The sequence below is a fragment of the Chiloscyllium punctatum genome, chromosome 25 (assembly GCF_047496795.1).
Source record: "Chiloscyllium punctatum isolate Juve2018m chromosome 25, sChiPun1.3, whole genome shotgun sequence".
NCBI classification, from domain to species: domain Eukaryota; kingdom Metazoa; phylum Chordata; class Chondrichthyes; order Orectolobiformes; family Hemiscylliidae; genus Chiloscyllium; species Chiloscyllium punctatum.
In genome coordinates, this window is record NC_092763.1 from 66,369,605 (window position 1) to 66,387,054 (window position 17,450).

Below are 17,450 nucleotides of genomic sequence, written 5' to 3' on the forward strand. Positions count from 1 at the left end.
GTCTTTGGGTGCATAAGGAATAAAGCAGCCAGGATTCCTAACTCCTATAGTGTTGGCACACGTATTGAAGAATGTCAGATGTGACCAGTCTCAGCTGTGACATTCCTCATGTTGGGAGACTGTTTCCATTTGGCTTTCATTTGAAGGATAGCTGCTTGAGCTCAATACGTGAGGGTTGCTGATGCTGAAAGAGCCACAATCCAGTTAGACTCCATGGTTTTATCAGAAGAATTATCTGGTGTGGGGGTGAGTATTCCCCTCACTTCACTCTACACAATTTTTTCCTGGAGGGTGTTGGAGGCTGAGGGGTGACCTTCTAGAGGTTTTATAAAGTTATGAGGAGCATGGATAGGGTGACCAGTCAGGGTCTTTTTTCCCAGTGTGAGGGAGTCCAAAACTAGATGGCACTGGTTTAAGATGAGAGGGGAAAGATTTAAAAAGGACCTGATGGGTAACTTTTCCACGCGGTGGGTGGTGCGTGGGGGGAATAAGGTGGTGGAGGCAAGAATAAATACGACATTTAAAAGGATGGGTACTTGAATAAGAAGGGTTTATAGGGCTGTGGACCAAGAGCTGGCAAATGGCAGTAGATCAGTTCAGGAAAACTGTCAGCATGGACAGTTTGGATTGAAGGCCTGTTTCCATATAACTCCATGACTGTATGTCACAGCATACAAGGATTATACAGTATAATTAGTGTGGAGTGTACTGCATGGCCACTCTCCCAGACTGATCCAAGCTTCAGAATCTAACACTTCACCAGACTCATTGTCTGCTGTATGATAACTTTAGTTGAAGAAAGAGCTGCAAAGTATTTGAACTAAGCTGCATTCAGAGCGTTGCATAACCGAGCCATCGGACATGTTCACAGAGGTGGCCCTTGTTTCCCAGAAACCTACCTTGAAAGACTTTTGAAATGAAGCAGGAATATGAGAGCTCTCAAGGATTGAGGCATCATGGCTACTCCACACGGTATGGGCACAGAAGTCTGAGATATGGTACCAGTGATCACACGGAGCTTGCACGTTGATAATGTTTAGAGCCTGGTATGATTTTTTTTCAGAACTGTGTAACAACAATCTTTCTTCCCAAGGAAAATCTCATAATGGAACAATGTCAAAGGAAATGGTCACAGCCCCATCAGTTCAAATCTCATTTTTAAGTTATTTCCATTTAAATGTTTTAATTACAAGGATTACTGATTCAGCATGTCGTAAAGCGTTTATTTTGCCCTGCGCTTATAAATATTGGAGAAGATAGATATTAATCTGTGATTCAAGCACAGCCAAAGCAGAATCGTTTTTCTGATATGGATACTCGTACATTTTTAGTTTGATGGCAATATGTTGACAAGTGAATCCATTGAATGTTCCAACATAGACAGGCCCAGCTCTGACCAAGCATAGCAGGTCAGGCAGCATCCGAGGAGCAGGAGAATCGACGTTTCAGGCTTTGGCCCAAAGCATGAATTCTCCTGCTCCTCAGATGATACCTGACCTGCTGTGCTTTTCCAGCAACACACTCTCGACTCTGATCTCCAGCATCTGCAGACCTCACTTTCTCCCAGCTTTGACCAAGTCTCACGCTATGGCTTGCTTAGAGTTAAAAGCAACTATTCAATTCCTGAACTTTTCCATTGTTAATCCAAGGGCATAGATTATTTTTCCAAACTCGGTTTGTAAAGCAATGCCATTCTGTCCTTTGCCAATATTTAGTTACTGAGTTGGACGACGAGTTAATGCCCTTTTATCCTTGAAATTTCATGAGAAATTGCATCCTGAATTTTCAGCTTTTATACTATTAGATTCACAGATAAATACCAGCACATTCGTTTGAAAATAAAATGAAAAAGAGTTGTTCCTCCTGTTCCCTTTGAAATGTTTCCTCACCTCCTTTCCTGAAAGCCCTCATTGGCTGCGATCCATTCCCATGAACACCAGCTGCCCCTGTGTCTCCTCACTTATTTTCTCAACCTTGTTAGTTCGTGTCATGTGACAGACAGATGGGGAGTCCGTGTCAAAGAAAATAAGTAGTCGTGCAAAGATAAAGACGTCATAGGACAACATCGAGATGTCTGTTCTTGTTCTTCTGGATAAATGACTCACGATCATTCTGATTCATGATGAGGAAACAGTGTCAAGTATTTGGCAGCAGCAAACACTGGCTTGAGTGTGGTAAAGTGCAATTATCTTGTCTTCTGTGGCTGTTTGTTTTACCTGGCTATCCACACGCAAGTTCGGGTCAGAATTGTTGTTTTTACAGGAAAGGGACTTTCTGACGATAAGCATTAGACATATGTGTAGCTCTTCAATCAAGTGTATTTTTTCTCCTACACCTCTTTCTGCTCTGCACAACATCCCTGGTGAAATGGATAGCTTACCTCTGCAATTGTCACTTGTCAATAGGCGTGAAAGCTCTGTAGTGAAATCTCTTTGTTTTCCCGTGTTGTGCAGAGAATTATTTGCCTTTTTGTCAGAAACTATAAGTATCTCCTCATGTAGCTACTTTATATTATAAATGAACCTTGCTAGTGGCTAGTATGGTCAGAGCATTGAGCAATGATGTTATTGCCTGACCAATATCACTTGGAAAATGATTCTCTGGTCATGAAGGGGAGACAATGGTCTAGTTGTATTATTGCTGGACAGTTCATCCAGGGACCCAGAAAATGTTCTGAGGACCCAGGTTCAAATCCTGACACAGTAGATGGTGGAATTTGAATTCAATACATATCTGGAATTAAGAGTCTAATAATGACCATGAATCCATTGTTGGAAAAACCCATCTGGTTCACTAATGTCATTTAGGGAAGGAAACTGCTATCTTTGCCTGGTCTGGCTTTCATGTGACTCCAGACCCTCAGCAATGTGATTGATGCTTAACTGACATCTAGTAGTTGATGCCAATAAATACTGGCCAGCCAGTTATACCCACAACCTGTGAATTAATTAAAAAACAAATGTATCTCAGTGCTATCTGTGGGACCATGCTGTGTGCAATTTGCCAGTCTCGTTTCCTACATTACAGTAGGGACTAAACCTTTGTACTTGTATTTTTACTTAGAAACGTATGGCTTTGTGCATGGGAAATCATGCCTCACAAACTTGATTGAATTTTTTGAAGAAGTAACAAAGAAGATTGATGAGGGCAGAGCAGTGGATGAGATCTATATAGACTTCAGTAAGGCGTTCGACAAGGTTCCCCATGGGAGACTGATTAGCAAAGTTAGATCTCATGGAATAAAGGGAGAACTAGCCATTTGGATACAGAACTGGCTCAAAGATAGAAGACAGAGGGTGGTGGTGGAGGATTGTTTTTCAGACTGGAGGCCTGTGACCAGTGGAGTGCCACAAGGATCAGTGCTGGGCCCTCTACTTTTTGTCATTTACATAAATGATTTGGATGTGAGCATAAGAGGTACAGTTAGCAAGTTTGCAGATGACACCAAAATTGGAGGTGCAGTGGACAGTGAAGAGGGTTACCTCAGATTACAACAGGATTTGGACTAGATGGGCAATATGCTGAGAAGTGGCAGATGGAGTTTAATTCAGACAAATGCGAGGTGCTGCATTTTGGGAAAGCAAATCTTAGCAGGACTTATACACTTAATGGTAAGAACCTAGGGAGTGTTGCTGAACAAAGAGACCTTGAAGTGCAGGTTCATTGCTCCTTGAAAGTGGAGTCGCAGGTAGATAGGATAGTGAAGAGGGCGTTTGGTATGCTTTCCTTTATTGGTCAGAGTATCGAGTACAGGAGTTGGAAGGTCATGTTACACTGTACAGGACATTGGTTAGGCCACTGTTGGAATATTGCATGCAATTCTGGTCTCCTTCCTATCGGAATGATGTTGTGAAACTTGAAAGGATTCAGAAAAGATTTACAAGGATGTTGCCAGGGTTGGAGGATCTGAGCTACAGGGAGAGGCTGAACAGGCTGGGGCTGTTTTCCCTGGAGTATCGGAGGCTGAGGGGTGACCTTATAGAGGTTTACAAAATTATGAGGGGCATGGATAGGATAAATAGACAAAGTCTTTTCCCTGGGGTCGGGGAGTCCAGAACTAGAGGGCATAGGTTTAGGGTAAGAGGTCATGCAGAGGGTGGTACGTGTATGGAATGAGCTGCCAGAGGATGTGGTGGAGGCTGGTACAATTGCAACATTTAAGAGGCATTTGGATGGGTATATGAATAGGAAGGGTTTGGAGGGATATGGGCCGGGTGCTGGCAGGTGGGACTAGATTGGGTTGGGATATCTGGTCGGCATGGACGGGTTGGACCGAAGGCTCTGTTTCCATGTTGTACATCTCTATGACTATATGACTCTATGACACAGAAACAGGCCATTTGACCAAAACAGTCCGTGGTGGTGGTCATGCTTCGCTCAACCTACTCTGTCTTTCCACCAATTCTATCAATATAATTGACTATTCCTTTCTCCCTCAGACGTTTATCCAGGTTCACTTTAAATGCATCTATTAGTCACCTAAGTTTCTCCTTATAATAGCAAATTCCACTTTCTCAGTACTTTCTGTGTAATGTATTCCCTGTTTCATGTTTCAGTGACTGTTCTGTAATGATGGGTTCCACAAGTAGTTACTTCAGAAGAGGTAATACCCTTCCTTTGTCCACTGTATGGTGTCATCAGTGATTTTAAAGATATCTGAGGTCACTCTCAACCTTCTTTGTTCAAGTCAGAAGAGCTAGGTCTAACTTTTCAGTTCTGATGCCATCCTTGTAAACCTTTTTGCCTTCCTTTAAAATGTTCCGACTTTTTTACATCAATAAGAACAGAAATCCAAATGTTGTCATAGAGTCATAGATGTACAGCACAGAAACAGGACCTTTGGTTCAACTTGTCTATGCTGACCAGATACCCTAACCTAATCTAGTCCCATTTGCCAGCACTTGGCCCATATCCCTGTAAACACCTCCTATTCATTTCCCATCCAGATGCCTTTCCAATCAGAATATAATACATAATCCGTATATAACAGAAAACTTTCAATTCTATATTTTCAACAAATTGTTTTTCTGTACCATTTTGTTTTCACTCTCTTTCTTTGAAATGGATGGTGGGAAAATATTTGCATTTAATTTTATCCAACACATGTATGCTTATTTCACCAATTTGTCTTGTCCTCCTGAAGACCGTTACTACCCTTCTCATTTTTAACTACTGGTCTACTGATTTTGAAATATTGCCTTGTGTATGTGAGGCCAGACCATTAATGTGCATCAGAAAGGGCAGTGGTCTTTATACTGATTCCTGAGGAACATCGAAACAAAACAAAGAACTGTGATTGCTGGAGATCAGAAATGAAAACCTCAGGTGAAGAGTCACTGGACATGAAGCATTAACTCTGTTTCTTTCTGCACAGAAGCTGCCAGATGTGTTGAGTTTCTCCAGCAATTTCTGTCTTCGTTCCTGAGGACCATCACTGTACAGCTCCATTCACCCAACTGGAAAAGCAATCATTTGTTAGTTGGCGAGCATTTTGAAATGTCTTGAGACCACCAAAGATAGAAATTTTCTTTTTTACATTTTTTGGTGCAAACCTTTTCAGCAAATTTTTCTTTTCTACTTTTTGACATGGTGTTAGTATTTAGTAAAACTTCACCCAGTCAGTCCACCTGACAAAATTGCTTCTTTTTAAAAAAATCTCAGTAATATGTGCAGGCATTGCTGGTTCAGCCAGTATTTATTTGCCTTTCCAAAGGCAGTGGTGAGCTGCCTTCTTATTTTTCATAAATATTTTTATTGAAAAAAGATTTTGAATTTTTTACAAAATTATAAAATTACTACAAAATCGTATAACAATCTTATAGTATAACAGCATAACAATAAATGAACTACGACTCTACTCCACAAACAGTTTAAAAGGAAAACAAGATTTTAAAAAACTACCCATACTACAATGCAAAAAATAATTAAACAAAATAAATCAAATTGGGTTGAACCAAGGTAAATTAAATTAGATTAAATTACAACACTCAGCGCAAGGCATACCCGTATTTATTTGGGATTCTTCCTCTCAGGGGCCCCCAGCCTGCCAGACACAGTCCCCACAGCTGCACAAAGGCCTTAATCAATATAGTTGGTAAGGCTGCGTCTATGTAGTTCAAAAAGGGCCACTACATTCTATTAAAAAGTTTCATTTTCTAGTGCACCATACTTGTAAGGAAGTCTCGGGGGATATGCTGCATAACTAACCTACGCCACCCCGAAATTCCTGGGGGATTTTCCGATATCAGGCTCATCAGAATGTTCTTACTCGCTCAATACCTTCCCTTGCGCATCTAAAGAAGCCCGATTCAGCAAACCCAAGAGGAGGAACACAGGATCTATCTTGACCTTGGTTCCCAAGACCCCTTCCAAAACACTCGTTATAGTGCTCCAATATGTATGAAGCTTGTGGCATGACCACAAGCAATGTGCAAGAGGACCAATATCTGTCTTACATTTGGGACACATTGGACACATGCTCCTTATTTAAATTTCGCAAGCCTCTCCAGTGCCAAATAAGCCCTGTGAAGGACCTTCAGTTTCATAGCCTGTGTCCCATTACAAACTGAAATCTTCCTCACATTCTCCCAAATATCCTCCCATGCCTCTGATGAGATCTTCACCCTCAATACCTAGGTCCAGATCCCGTTCAATGTCCTTCAAGAAACTGCCTCCCAATAAATGGCAGAGAGTACTGATTGAGAGAGTACCTGTTGACTGAAGTGCTCTCCTCTCCACATCAGACTTATAGGGATTAACCAATAATGTAGTCTTTTTCTGTATATAGTCCCTAATCTGAATATAACAAAAGAGGTCCATACTAGACAGTTCATATTTCTGGTTCAGCTGATCGAAAGACATCATGACCTCCCCTTTGAATAGGTCTCCCAGACAGGAAGTTCCTCTAGACTCCCAGAAACTATAGCCAGAATCCATTGATCTTGGCTGAAATCCTGGCATTCCTACTATGGGAGTAAACAGGGAAGTTTTATATAAATTGCCCTCGCTTTGTCACATCATTCTCCATGCTTTAACTGTGTTAAGGACAATCGGGTTTCTGCAATGCTCCATGACAGTCCTCATCTTGTCCATAAACAACAAATAAATGAGGGGGCTTTTTGCTTGGAAAGCCTCAACGTCCAGCCAAGTTGACCTTGAGTCCCGGCAAACCCAATCAGCCGCATCGGATAATAGGCAATTTAATTGATATTTCTTAAAATCATCCCCCATGCCCTGTGGAAGCTGCAATTTAGCAAGCTTAATAAGCGATCATCTGTGATACCAGATGAAATAACCAAGCCAGCTGTTAAGCTTCCGCAGTGCTTGCCTCGGTAGCATCAAAGGGAGCATTCACATGGGATATAAAAAACGAGGAAGAACATTCATTTTCACCAGAGCTATTTTACCCAACCAAGATATCAGAAGATTTTCCCAATGCCTTACCTCCTCTAGCAACTGCACAAAGTTAGCTTTGTATAATTGATCAAAGGCCGGAGCATCAAAAATGCCTAAATACAGAAAACCTCCCTGTGACCACTTGAAAGGGAATTGGACTCCACCCCCAAGATCGGGTACTCTGACAAAACCCCCCACAGACGTGGCCTCCGATTTCATAAAGTTGATTTTTATACCCCGAGAAAGAACCAAATAAATTAATCGTTTGTATTAAATGAGGCAGAGATATTGTTGGGTTAGTTACATTTTATGCCCCCCCCCCGAATTCCCACGTCCGGAGCAACAGTACTGGGGTCCCTCCGGATAGCCTCTGCCAACAGCTCAATTACGAATGGAAACAGGAGCAGTGAAATGGGGCACCCTTGTCGGCTGCCTCTACCAATACTAAAATTGTCAGACCTTATGCCATTAGTGAGAACTGCTGCCTTAGGGACACTACATAACGCTGCCATTCACCTGGCAAAGTCCCCCCAAGACCAAACCATTCTAGGACATAAAAGAGGTATGGCCAGTCCACCCAGTCAAACTCTTTCTCTGCATCCAGGGAAACTACCAAGCCTGGAATTGACCCTTGCTGGCTTACCTGGACCAGATTCAGTACTCTTCTAATGTTGTTAGAGGACCTGCAACCCTTACTAAAACCTGTCTGGTCCTCCTTTACGATAGAGGGCAAGACCTTCTCCAAACTCAACCCCAGCATTTTCGACAAAATTTTGAAGTCCATGTTTAATAGTAATATGGGCCTGTGTGAGGCACAATCCTCTGGGGCTTTCCCTCTCTTGAGAATAAGGAGATATTAGCCTCTCTCAAACAAACAAACAAACAATTAGCCATAACCATCCACGACAGCCCATGATCCCCCCCGCGCCGGAGAGGAAGAACCCTACTCATAATGCGCCGAGTGAAAACAGTAAAACATTCGTATAAAGTAGAAAATACATCTACAAAAACTACCAAAGCAAACTTCTAAAACCTACTTCTACAATGAACCAACACATAAAACAAATAAGAGGAGACTTTCGCCCTTGCCCACAGGGGGCACTCACACTACCCACTAGCCCCTCCATGGCTCCTTTTAGCTGAAGCCATGCCCCAAACCCAGGCAAAGCAAAGTGAAAAAAAATGCATGTATCTTATGACAAGAAAATTAGCAATGGGCCTACAACCCGTCCCACCCATACTTTGACCCCAGTCAATACTGATTAACAAAGAAACCCCAAATCGCTCCCCCCTCCCCAATCCCAGACCAAGAAAGAAAAAAGATCATGCAATAATAGAAAAGAAGACAATGGGAGGGGAGAAAGAAGAGAAAAAAAGGACCCCCACATATTAAAAGAGTGAAACCAAGTTAACAAGGTAAACTACAGAGAAAACAAAGAAAACATATTACTTGAACGCGTATTACTTGGGCAGCACGGTGGCACAGTGGTTAGCCCTGCTGCCTAACAGTGCCAGAGACCTGGGTTCAGTTCCTACCCCAGGCAACTGTCTGTGTGGAGTTTGCACCTTGTCTGTGTGGGTTTTCTTTGGGTGCTCTGGTTTCTCCCCACACTCCAAAGATGTGCAGGTTAGGTGAATTGGCCATGCTAAATTGCCTGTAGTGTTAGGTGAAGGGGTAAATATAGGGGAATGGATCTGGGTGAGTTGCTCTTCGGAGGGTCAGTGTGGACTTGTTGGGCCGAAGGGCCTGTTTCCACGCTGTAAGTAATCTAATCTAGCCAGTCTATCTTAAGGTGTCCAGGAAGTCCTCTGTCTTTTCTGATGAGTCAAAATTATGCATGGACCCTCTGTAACTAAAACATTGCACTACCGGATATCTTACAGAGTATGGAATATTTAAGTCTCTTGGCCTCTTCTTCACCTCAGCAAAGGCTGAGATCACCTCTTGTGATCACAACCACAGAAAACTCCTGGAAGAATCTAATTTTTGATCCCTTGTATATTAGGGCCTGTGGAACATTCCCCAGTCCTCTGGAAGCTTCCAACACCATTTGCTTATCTCTACATTGCTGGAGTCGCATTAGGACCGGGCGGGGGCACTGGTCTGAGCCAGGCTTGCACACTGCGACCCGGTGGACCCTCTCGATTTGCATCTGGTCTGTCTCAACCTCTAGCTCCAAGAATTGCAGGAGCCATTGCCCCATAAAGCTGAATAACTCGCCTCCTTCCTCCCATTCCAGCACCCCGATCAGACATTTTTCTAACGGCCCTAATTTTCGAGGTTGTCGACCTGCTCCACTAAGGCCCATGGCTGCCTCTCCAGGGCCTGAACCCAACCCACTGAGGATTCTGCCGCGGTCTCTGAAGCTGCAGTCCACTGCTCCACCTTCTCCATGCGTTGCCTGAGATGCTGGATCTCCTGCTCGTGCTTTTGCAGCATGGCTGAGATCGGTTCCAGCCTCGTCCGGGTCTCCTCCATTGGGGAATCGATCTTCTCTCAGAGTTTCATGAACTCTGAGACCAAGCTCTGCTGTGTAGGTAAGTCCACAGGAATGTTCGCGGAGGCCGACACTGCGGCCGTGGGCATATCCGTTGCTGTAGGGGAGTGTCCTGCTTGTTGCGATCCATGCGGCCCCTTTCCTTTCATCATCTTCCCTGATCAACAAAACCAATACACAGCAATCCTAGGGAAGACTGCTGACTTTTGTCACAATAGCTAGAAAAAGGGGGGTAAATGCACCACCTTGCCTGGTTATGGTTCAGAGCTCAGCAGGGCAGACCTACTAGATCGCCGCCATCTTGGGTCTCCGAGCTGCCTTCTTAAATCGCTGCCTTCCATTTGATGTGGGAAAACCAAAATGCTGTGAGGAAGGGAATTCCAGAATTTTAACCCAGCGACACTGAGGGAATGGTAATGTATTTTCAATACAAGATGGTGAATGGCTTGGGAGAGGATGTGTTCCCATCTGTCTGTTGCTCTTGTCCTTCTAGATGGTAGTGGCCTTGGGTTTGTAAGGTACTGTTGGAGGAGCCTTGGGGAATTTGTGCAGTACTTCATGCAGATGGCACAAACAGCTACTGTGGATCAGTGGTGGTGAGATTGAATGATTATGGATTGTGATGCTATTTCAGCATCTGGGATGGTGTCAAGCTTCTTGAGTGTTGTTGGAACTGCACTCATCCAGACAAATGGCGAATACTCCAACACAGTGATTTGTCCCTTGTAGACGGTGGACAGGCGTTGGGGAGTCATGAGGTGAGTTATTCACTGCAGGATTCATAGCCACTGTCCTGTTCCTGTTCACCATAGACTTTAAATGGCCAGACAAATTGATCAATGGTAATCCACAGAATGTTTGTGAAGTGTCATAGATGCTTTTCCAGCACCACACTCTCAACATAGATTATCTGGCCCAAGGTGTACCACAGTGGAATCATTCATCTTCCTTGTTGTCTCAGCAGAAGCCATGGGAAGCAATCAGGAGCAGGAACCATTTGAAATAGCCCTTCTTGGGCTCTTTAACATTGGAAACGGTGCAGAGGAGATTTACCAGGATGTTGCCTGGTCTGGAGGGAAGGTCTTTTGAGGAAAGGCTAAGAGACTTGGGTCTGTTCTCTTTGGAAAGAAGAAGGCTAAGAGGGGATTTGATAGAGACAGACAAGATGATCAGAGGACGTACAGTGAAAGACTTTTTCCTAGGATGATGACGTCAGCTTGTACGAGGGGGCATACTTACAAATTGAGGGGTTATAGACTTAAGACCGATGTCAGAGGCAGGTTCTTTATGCAGAGAGTGGTAAGGGCATGGAATGCCCTACCTGCTAATGTAGTCAACTCAGCCACATTAAGGAGATTTAAACATCCTTAGATAAAAATATGGATGATTTTGGGACTGTGTAGGGGACGAGCTGAGAATAGTTCACAGGTCGGTGCAATGTCAAGGGCCAAAGGGCCTGTTCTGCGCTGTATTGTTCTATGTTCTATGTTCTTTCTGGAGAAGCTTAGGCCACTTCTGGTTTCAACCAAACTCAACTGCTTCTGCAATGAACCCTTCTCGTATGCACATTCCATTTCCACACTGAGAGGAAAGCTCAATGATTGAGTTAAGTGAGGAACCGAGATATTTCAAACTTACTCCGGATTTATTTTGCTCTTATTGCCTCTAAAAATTAACAACCTTTGAGAACCGAATCTGAAAGTAGTTGCTATGTACATAAGAATCTAGGATACCTTCAGAGACAGAAGCGTTTGATCTAATAAATGAATCTTGCAGCTGTCCTGTTCACAAGTGACCTATCAGCAGTTGGGAGTGTGTAGCAGAGGTCCAGGGCACTCTCTAAATGAAAGGATTTAAATTTCAGTGAAAGGAACCTATTTATTAAAGATTGGTAGGAAGCCAGATATGCAACATGTATTAATCTCTGCGCTGTACTGATTATCATACTCTGAACCAGAGCAGCCGTTGTAGCATCCAGAAAGCTTTGGTGACTGCTCAGAGCCAATGTTCCCACTTCTGACAGTCCTGACTGACTTCACTGGAAAGGACAGGACAATGCAGATGGACATTGATACCTCATCCAGCTTTCAGCTATTGAGGACCTAAGTGCTGGAATTTCCATCTTAAACCTCACATAGAGTCATAGTCATAGAATTGGAAAGTGCAGAAACAGACCCTTCACTCCAACTCATCCATGTCGACCAGATATCCTAAATTAATCTCCCTTTAAACCCTTTCTCTTCATGTATCCATCCAGATGCCTTTTAAATGTAATTTTAACAGCCTACACTACTTCATTCCATACACAAACTACTCTCTGCATGAAAATGTTGATGCTTAAGTCCCTTCTAAATCCTTCCCCTCACCTTAAAGCTATGCCCTCTAGGGCTCCTATCCTGGTGAAACAACCTTGACTATTCACCCTATCTATGCCCCTCATGATTTTACAAACCTTTATAAGGTCATCCCTCAGCCTCTGACGCTCCAGGGAAAATAGCTCCAGTCTATTCAGCCTCTGACTGCAGTTCTCTTCCCATCTCTTTCTCAATCATTAAGACCACCCTTAAAACCTACCTGCCTTGCCAGGCTAATTCATTTCTCTTGGTTCTTGGTGAACCTTTGTATGATTACCATGCTGTAAAATGCCTCTGGATCTTTCCACCAAGTTAAAGGCATCATGTAAATGTAAATGTAAATGGTGTATGTGAATTTGGAAAACTGGAGAGGGGAAGAATGTGAGGAATCCTTTGACTCACTGCTGGCTTTGATACGTGGCGGGAAGGTTTTTGCTGGGTACATAGGAGTCTGAGACTATTATAGTAGTGTTTACAAATTCTGTCGTAAGAATCCTGCTCTCATTCACCACAGATGTACCTTCTGCAGCTGCTTATTGTAAACGAATCCTTTTTATTGATTTCTCGCTGAGATCAGTATATACAGACTTGAGCAAATCTAACAATAATTTATTTGGATGACTGTATACATGTCACGCTAAAGGCCATTTTCTGCAACTGTTAGTTTTCCGTTGATGCTCTTAGAGTGAGTCAGCTGTGTCTCGCTGCTGACACTTGTGTCTGTATTGGAGGGTTACAGTTAAATCCTTGCTTTTGAGATCTGAACATAAAACTTGATGTTAACATTTAAATGAAGCAACTCCCAATACTGAGGGAGTGCTGTGCTCCTGTTTAGGAGACGCTGAACCTGTTAGCCCTCTCAGACAAACATTGAAGATTCCCTGGCATTCTTTGAAAAAGAGCTCTTCACATCAACTTCTAGCCCTGAATCAACATCACTGAAATAGATTCTGAAACAACCTGACAGGGTAGTATTGTGTTATCTCTCACAGTCCGTATGCCTTTGAGAGAGATGTTCATGGTAATCACTGTATCATAGCATGTGACCAGAGGGTATAAGGGTTTGTACTCCATCTTTCCATGGATCAGTTGATGCTTGACACACTACTGGAAGTATGCTCCTGTATTGTAACCTACTGGTTTAATGTTAGCCCAGGCAGCTGTGAGCCTGAGGAGTGAAATGTTTGCACATACTGGATAGTTGTAATAGCTGTCTGTTGGATTCACCGTGATATCTGCAGCCACATCAGGTAAGCTCACAACATTCCCGGGCCGAGGAGTGCAGAATGTGAGGGAGAAACCTCAGGATAAGGACCCTTCGTTTAAGACAGAGATGAGAATTTTTTTTCATTCAGATGGTTGTGAATCATTGAAGTTTTCTCTCTCAGAGGGCTGTGTAACAAAGTACTTTCAAGTCTGAGGTAGACAGGTTGTCAATCTCTCAGGGAATTGAAGGAAATGGGATGGGCAAGGTCGTGGAGTTGAGGCAAATAATCAGCCATCATGTTAGTGGTAGAGCAGGCTCGGGGAGGCACATAATCTACTCCTGTTCCTATTTCTTATGTTCTTACTTTGACTTTCTCAATAAGCATTCAGCAAGAAGCTTTATCAGGGTTTATTATTATGCTTGGGACTGAATCACCAAGACTAGGAATCCTGGCTTTTAGCCTGTCTAGCCCAGGGACATTGATATAAATTGCAGCATCCCTAATGCTGTAATCTGTTGGGATGCCACAACTCCCTGAGGTAGTGGGACTTGTCACATGAGGACTCTGGGTCTGTACTTGATGGTATTTAGAAGAGTTGCATCCACTAGTAGGAGTAGCAGAGTGAAGGGATAAAACTGAGATGAAAGAGAATGTCTTCAGCCAGAGGGTGTTGAATCTGTGGAATTCATTGCTGCAGCGGGCTGTGGAGGGCTATCAATGAGTGTCTTTAAGACAGAGGTTGATAGGTTCTTGATTAGTAAGGGGATCAAATGTTATAGGGAGAAGGGAGGAGAATGGGATTGAGAAACATGTCAGCCCTGATTGAATGGTGGAGCATACTCAATGGGCCAAATGGCCTCCTTCTACTCTTGTATCGCATAGTTTCATTCATAACTAAACTATTTTCAGCTACACATGGCCTTGGAAACCATTTAATTGAAGTGTCTAATTCTGCTCCTAAATCTTATGGTCTTATAGTGCACTGAAAATCAAGGTCAGAAATCACACAACATCAGGTTATAGTCCAACAGGTCCAAACTCCACATCACTGACAGTCAAGCCCAACTATTTCTGGAGCTGTTACAGATGTGTAAAGATTTAGTCAAACTAACCAGATTTTCCTGAGTCACAACCTTTTCAATGTAAACACTCACCAGGTTTCTGTACTTCACAAGAAAATAACTGTTTATTCCAAATACATTGTTTATAACCAGTGACAATTAGGAAATAAGAATTGCTAACTTCAAATCTTCCACTTAACCAGTTGACTTTGAAGTGGGGTGACCATTATTAAGACATTCGTCTAATGTTCCTCTCCCTCCCTGCAGTTATTTAAGATTTGAAGGAGATGTGTGCTGTGAGTTACTATTTTAGATTTGCCATTCAGGACTTAGAGTGATTTCCAGTATTGCTTCATGAGGCATGATCTCAGCCCACAATCTTGCTGAGCTCTCAGCTTAGCTTTACCTGCCTGTATGTATTCTCAGTTGCTCTAAGAAGTAGATAGTGCACTACTTTTGGCTGACTGTTTTACAGTCCTGTTTCACTGCATGATTAATGACCTGAAACATTATTTCGCTCTCTGTAGATGCTGCCAAACCAGTTGAATAGTGCCAGCAGTTTTTGTTTTAAAAACTGTCCGGTTCACTGAGCTAATGTTGCTATCTTTTCACATGTACAAGCTTAATGGAACCAAAATAAGGGAGAAAGAATGGGTCCACAGTGCTGGTGTTTTCATTTTCCCTTTTGAAGATGTTTCATTGAAAAAATTTAATGCTTCCACATCATAGCGCAGAGATAAGTTTATTTTCAAAACAGACTTTTGGTCTCATATTCCCATTTTTAAAATTTCTGGACAGGTCCCAGCTGAGCTAGACTATCCGGTCTGAAAGGATGTGTTTCAGCCTTAAACCACAGAGTGACTGGCGCCTGTGTTTGGGAAATGGTGCAAGATGGCATCCAATATCATGGTGATTTGTTGTGGTGGAGTATTAACTGGGAATGGCTTCTTAGCAGGTGGGAGATGAGACTGTGTCAAACACTTCTCGCATAATTTTGAGTTTGAGGCTTGAACTATTTGGATTTTCAGACCTTATTTATATTCCCCCAACCAGTTGTGCGTCCAAAATGGTTGTCGAGTTAACTAGCCAACTAACGATAAAGATTTAGCTTTCTGCCTGGCGCTGGGTTAATTTAGTCATGCAGACATAGAAATGTATAGCATCTTCAGTCCAACTCGTCCATGCCGACCAGATATCCTAAAATAATCTAGTCCCATTTGCCAGATTTAGCCAATATCCCAATAAACCCTTCCTATTCATGTACCCATCCAGATGCCTTTTAAATGTTGTAACTGTGCCAGCCTCCATCATTTCCTCTGGCAGTTTATTCCAGACACACACCACCTAATACGTGAAAAAGTTGTTCATTAGGTCTCTTTTAAATCTTTCCTTTCTCACCTTAAAACTATGCCCTCTAGTTTTGAACTCTCCTACCCTGGGAGAGACACCTTGACACATCACCCTGTCCATGCCCCTCATGATTTTATAAAGCTCAATAAGTTCACCCCTCAGTCTCCGACGCTCCAGAGAAAATAGCCCTAGTCTATTCAGTCTCAAACCATTCACTCTGGCAACACCCTTGTAGATCTTATCTGAACCCTTTCAAGTTTAACAACATCTCCCCTCAAGCAAGGAAACCAGAATTGAATGCAGTATTCCAGAAGTTACCAAAACAACATTCTGTTCAGCCACAACATGACCTCTCAACTCTATACTCAATGCAAGGACCGATAAAGGCAAACATACCAAACATCTTCTTCACTACCCTGTCTACCCGCGACTCCACTTTCACGGAACTGTGATCCTGCACTCCAAGGTCCCTTTGTTTGGCATGGAAGACCTATGGATTTTGACTTAAATCTTGGTTCAATTTTTGAAATCCTGCACACACACTCTATTCCTGTAAGATCAAGCTTCTTACTGATTTTCTCTTTTCCACTAAATGTTGACCCTTCATTTAAACATTGCCATCCTGCCCTCTCCATTCAGTTTTCTCCATGCTCTCTGATTTAATAAAATGATTTCCCAAAGCACCTTTCTTTTATTGGGGTTTTCCTTTCCCAACCTGCTGTTTATTTTTACACCTTCTCCCCACGTAGTTCCTATTATTTTGCACTCTTCAGTGAGCTGAGTTCCTTTGTAACGAGTACTGTAGAAATGCAGATGGTTATCTATTGGTAGTGCTTTTGCTATTGTGTATCCTACACTAACAGTAACTACATCTCATAGGTACCAAATTACCTGTTGAGTACTTTTTGCAATTGTGAAACAGCTGTTAGAAATATAAGCCCTTTTTGAGAGCAGCAGGTCAACCGTATATTGCACGAAGAGCAGAGCTGTTCCCTTAAGTTGGGAAATGCAAGTCTGGCTATTTCCCGAAGTCATGGTCCTGACTTCTGAAAATTAGCCCATTCACCTCGAGTTTTCATCTTTCAGAGTTGGGGCAGGCTAGAGTCATAGCTACCACCTCCCAACGCAGATGTGATGTCCAGTTCACAGTTCTTTTTGTTTTATTCAGATGCTCAGTAGCGTTTCAAAGCCGTATGTCAATGCTGTCAAAGATATTTTCAGTTTCAACAAATCTCTGGATCTCAAATTAATGTAAAGCTCAAACCACAGTGTCTAAGTAACCCACTTAAATCAGATTGTCAATGCTCTTGAATGCAGAAGAGAATTTTATTCATTAAATAAAGCATTCTGGTCGATGTGAACACTAACCCAATGTTCACCAATTTAATGGTCAATAATTTTTAAAGGATAGAGCTATACAATCAAATATTGCATTACAAATACATCAATCTTCATTTACCATTAGATTATGATATTTTAAGTTGGCATTACTACTCTGCAATATTGTTTGCTCAGTTCCCCCAAGGTTCACAAACTGACTTACCCATGTGTGGCACCCACAGTCTTCAGGCACATATGCACCTC

The 17,450-nt window shown here is 42.6% G+C and overlaps 1 protein-coding gene across 3 annotated transcripts in view; it reads left to right on the top strand.

Moving 5' to 3' along the window:
- col4a6 (collagen, type IV, alpha 6) overlaps positions 1-17,450 on the top strand; it is a 418,171-nt gene that overhangs the window by 201,613 nt on the left and 199,108 nt on the right. The gene's annotated exons all lie outside the window — the stretch shown is intronic.